The sequence below is a fragment of the Mercenaria mercenaria genome, unplaced genomic scaffold, assembly GCF_021730395.1.
Source record: "Mercenaria mercenaria strain notata unplaced genomic scaffold, MADL_Memer_1 contig_1014, whole genome shotgun sequence".
In the NCBI taxonomy this organism is placed as follows: domain Eukaryota; kingdom Metazoa; phylum Mollusca; class Bivalvia; order Venerida; family Veneridae; genus Mercenaria; species Mercenaria mercenaria.
In genome coordinates this window covers 32349-37180 of record NW_026458983.1, presented here as the reverse complement: position 1 = coordinate 37180, position 4832 = coordinate 32349, and the positions used below count along the sequence as shown (strand labels likewise).

The 4832-nt window shown below is 33.4% G+C and overlaps 1 long non-coding RNA gene across 1 annotated transcript; it reads right to left on the bottom strand.

Moving 5' to 3' along the window:
- Positions 1-263: 263 nt before the first annotated feature.
- LOC128551357 (uncharacterized) lies at positions 264-2993 on the bottom strand. Its single transcript, XR_008368770.1, has 3 exons — positions 2522-2993; positions 1839-1953; positions 264-1015 (listed from the first exon to the last, which is right to left on the bottom strand). It is a non-coding gene; the product is annotated as an uncharacterized LOC128551357 (long non-coding RNA).
- Between the last annotated feature and the right edge of the window lie 1839 nt (positions 2994-4832).

The following is a 4832-nucleotide window of genomic DNA, read 5'->3' as shown; positions in this document are numbered from 1 at the left end:
TGACCAGAAAGCACAAAAAACAGATTGGAAAAACATCTTTAATAATAAAAATTTGGTAGTCATTTAAAACACATAGAATTTAATGATAAACTGTAAAAGGCAGTGATTTTAAAGTACATAAAGTAGACATGAATAATTAACCTTGACCGACGATATTAGGAAACATGTGTACGTTACAAGAACGTGGTATGGAAGCGTTTATAATTACCGCTCTGTTTTATGAATAGACTAAGGTAAGGTCTTTACTACAATAAAAGCTGTTATTAAGGGTCTTAGCCGAAACAAAGCAAGTGGTATCGACTGTTTGTTAAATGAATATTTCATTGAGTCCTTTGATATTATTGGTGGGCATCTAGCTGATTTATTTAATGTTGTTTTGAACTCCGGTTATTTTCCGGATAAATGGTCTGAAGGAATTATTGTACCAATATTTAAGAAAAATGATGTCAATGATGTAAACAATTACAGAGGTATAACTCTTATAAGTTGCCTTGCAAAAATATTTACAGGTGTACTCAATGCAAGAATTAACACATGGATAGAAAGTAATGAAATTTTAAGTGATAATCAGTTTGGTTTTAGAACCGGTAGATCTACAGTAGATGCAATTTTTGTATTAAATGTTGTGGTGCAAAAAATCTTAAATGAGAAAGGTCGCCTTTACTGTGCCTTTATTGATCTAAGAAAGGCCTTTGACAGTATCTATTTAAATGGTTTATGGTTCAAATTATCTAAACTAGGTATTAAAGGTAAAATGTTAAATATTATAAGAAATATGTACAACAAAGTTAAATCATGTGTACAGTGTTGCAAAACATATTCAGAATTTTTTGAATGTGCTGTTGGTCTAAAACAGGGTGAAGTTATGTCACCTGTACTATTTTCCTTATTTGTTGATGATTTAGAGTTATTTTTGCAAAACGAAGATGCATGCGGTTTGTCTATAGATGAAATTACCTTTATACTGATGTTGTTTGCAGATGACATGGTAATCTTCGGCAAAACTCCACAGGACCTGCAAAATAGTTTAAATATGTTGAAAACATACTGTGATAAATGGGGATTAGCTGTAAACACAGAGAAAACTAAAGTCATGGTCTTCAGAAAAAGGGGTAACACTAGGCAAGACGAAATGTGGAATTATGGGGGGATCGACTTAGAAATAGTCAATAATTTTAATTATCTCGGCAATGTTTTTAATTACACTGGAAATTTTGCACTAAATCAGGAGTACTACGCTGGCAAAGGTTTGAAAGCTCTGAATGTACTAATGTCAAAGATTAAACAATTCCAACTGAAACCAAAAACCATGTGCCAACTTTTTGATGCCTTTGTAGGGTCAACTTTGAGTTACTCGTGTGAAGTGTCGGGGCTTACAAAATCTAAAGAGTTAGAAAGAGTTCATTTAAAATTCTGCAAGCAGTTAATGCATGTAAAAAAGTCAACCTGTAATATGGCAGTATATGGGGAGCTAGGCAGATACCCCCTTTACATAAATAGGTATGTAAGAATGATAAAGTTTTGGTGTAAAATAATCAGTTGTAATAATATTATTATTAGTACCTTGTACAAAGAATTATATAATATGATTGGTCGGGTCAATGGTAGAAACTGGGCCAGTGATATAAAAATGCTACTAGACAATTTTGGTTTTTCTTATGTATGGAACAATCCATATTCCACGAACCTGAAAATGTTTCCAAATATTTTTAAGCAGAGAGTGTATGATGCTTTTGTACAGAATTGGAACAATGATGTTTCTAATAATACTGGTTCTTTGTACCTGTATAGGAACTTTAAGACATCTTTTGAATTTGAATGTTATTTAAGTGTATTACCCAGCAAATATTGTGTTGCTTTGGCGCGATTAAGGCTTGCATCTCATAAACTTCGTGTTGAAACTGACAGATATTCTCAGAATAGAAACGACAGACAACAGCGCCATTGCAGAATCTGTAATAAAATAGACATTGAAGATGAATTTCATTTTGTATTAATCTGTGAGGCATATCACCAATTGAGAAGACTCTATATCAAACCATACTTTTACAGACACCCTAGTGTTTATAAATTCAATATGTTAATGGAAACAAAAAAACCATAAAACCCTTAGAAATCTTAGTCGGTATGTGTATGAAGCCTTCGCTATGCGAAATGCTAGATTAAACAATTATGGTTAGCTGTATATACTGCATTTTGTTCAATCTTGTACATATTTAAATTAGTTTATTAAACTACTTTTATATCTGTAAACTACTCAGGTAGATTTTACTACCTGTTGCTATTTGTAAAATATTTGTATACATGTATATATGTAAAATACTTTGGTGAATTCACTATCTATAGAGTTACATAGGAAGCTTAAGAGCTAGCCTAGTTGTATTGTAGAATGCTGATCTTAAGTTAAAACATTGATAATGTCTATATCAAGTACAGTATAGTAAAAAGTCAATCACTTTGTATCAGTAAATACGCCTACTAGATCATATCTAACTACGACAAAATATGTGTACTGCAGTACCTTATTTTCTCTGCATATCAATTTCTGATCTGTTGACTTGTTGTTGTTGTTGCTGTTGTTTTTCGATGCTGTACAATATCACATATTCCTACAATCCCCGTGCGTGTCACTGTGTCAGTTATACTTTTGTCAATGATGCTGCAACAAAGAATCATGAAATTATCATTTCTGGATAAAGAATACGTAATTTAAGTACCAATTTGATACCTCATTAATCTGGCAGAAACATTGTGAAACACGTGACGTGGTATGACCAGTTTATAAAACTGCATTTTTTTTATATGTCAAGCAAATGTCAGCCTATAACACCCTAGTAAACATATACTACATTTATCAGTCTAAAGAATTAAACTCAAATCATTTTCCTGTTACAATTATACAGCCTGATATTTGAGGTTAATATATCCAAAACACATGTCCCAGTTTTACAGCTGTTGCAAGCTCGGTTTACACACTGACTACGCATGCCCGAATATGTATGAACCGTGATATCGGATTTCCTTATTTGGAGGTGTTACTATGTAACCGTTATCAAAGGACTTCGGACACTTTCTATATGAATTTGCCTACTCCAAGAGTGAAAAATAAACTACTAAGAAATAAGTATTTAATTACATATGCCATCAAAATACATATTTGAGATTATTTCTTAAAGTCAAATTTTCAATATTTGTTTCATAGAACAGTAATTTTTGTTCTAAATAGAATTACGTACCCTGTTATATAGATATAAAAAGTGTTTTGCTTTATACAACATTGTTCCCACCCGTGCATCAAAACCATATTTGGCCAGCATATGTAGATATTAATTATACACATTTTCTGTGACTATTGTGTTGATGCAAGGGGTGGAACAGTACTTTTAAACAAAAAATATAACTACAGGGTGTTCCCAAATGTAAAGTAACCAATACTTTTTATATTCATTTTTAATAAATTGATAGTCACATATTTTTACATCTCTTTGTAACTCAAATACTATACAAATGTTTGAAAGGGTACACAATCTTATATATTTTTCATTTCTTTATTTTTTCATCTTCTTCTGTGCGTTTATATTTATTTTTTTAGACACATACTAAATGTCACACGCATTCATCACTTCATGTTCTTCCTTCTGTGAAAACTGGATTGAAGACTGTTCTTTGCGGCGGACTAGGCCTAAACACCACAAAAAAAGAGAACATTATGTGCACAGCAGTTAATCTGATCCTGACTATAGTCTATCCAACAGAAATAACGCTTGGCATTGAAATGCTTGTGATGCATAGGTCAAGAACAGTAGCTTCATGGCATGTCATATCAGTGACCGTTTCACATTCAGTGTGATGCCACGAAAGTGATGTGTCAAGTCGCTTTCCATGCAGATGGCATATATAGATACGGCTAGACGCGAAAACGAACCAAAAGGTCCAGCCGAGTTTCAGGTGGATTTTTTATGCAGCGACCTGGATACATTTTTATTACATGTTTAAGCAAAATGAGCCGTGTCATGGGAAAATCAACATAGTGGCTTTGCGACCAGCATGGTTCCAGACTAGCCTGCGCATCTGCGCAGTCTGGTCAGGATCCATGCTGTTCGCTTTCAAAGCCTATCGGAATTAGACCAATCATTAGCGAACAGCATGGATCCTGACTAGTCTGCACAGATGCGCAGGCTGGTCTGGATCCATGCTGCTCGCAATTGCACTATGTTGGTTTTCTCATGGCACGGCTCATTTGGCTTAAACATGTAATAAAAATGTATCCAAGTCGCTGCATAAAAAATCCACGTGAAACTCGGCTGGACCTTTTAGTTCGTTTTCGCGTCTAGCCGTATTTATATATGCCATCTGTTGGTTTTCTCATGGCGCGACGTAAATGTTATCTGTGCCACTGGTACTTATCCCTAACAAGAACCAGCCCTGCGGCCTTGATAAGATGACTGCCTTTTCTTAGTATTAATGTTATGCAGCACACAACTATTTGCCATCACTTATAACAGAATTATACAGACATGTACATGTACTTAAATAACTACCTGAACCACTGTAATAAAACTGACCGGTCACTTATACATGTATACCTATTCACACATGTAATGCATCAATAACTTTACATTACGAACAGTGTATAGATAAATCAAGTACAGGTTCTTTGCAAAAATATCGTTCTATTTTTTATTTATTTATAGGATTTTAATCTTAAAATGTTATTTTTTCCTTAAATAAAATGATTTTGTCGCTTTATTCGACTGGAATTCATATATTTAAAACTTCCGTAAAGTGATGACATTATATTTTTACGGAAATTAAACATTTTATTTTTTCAA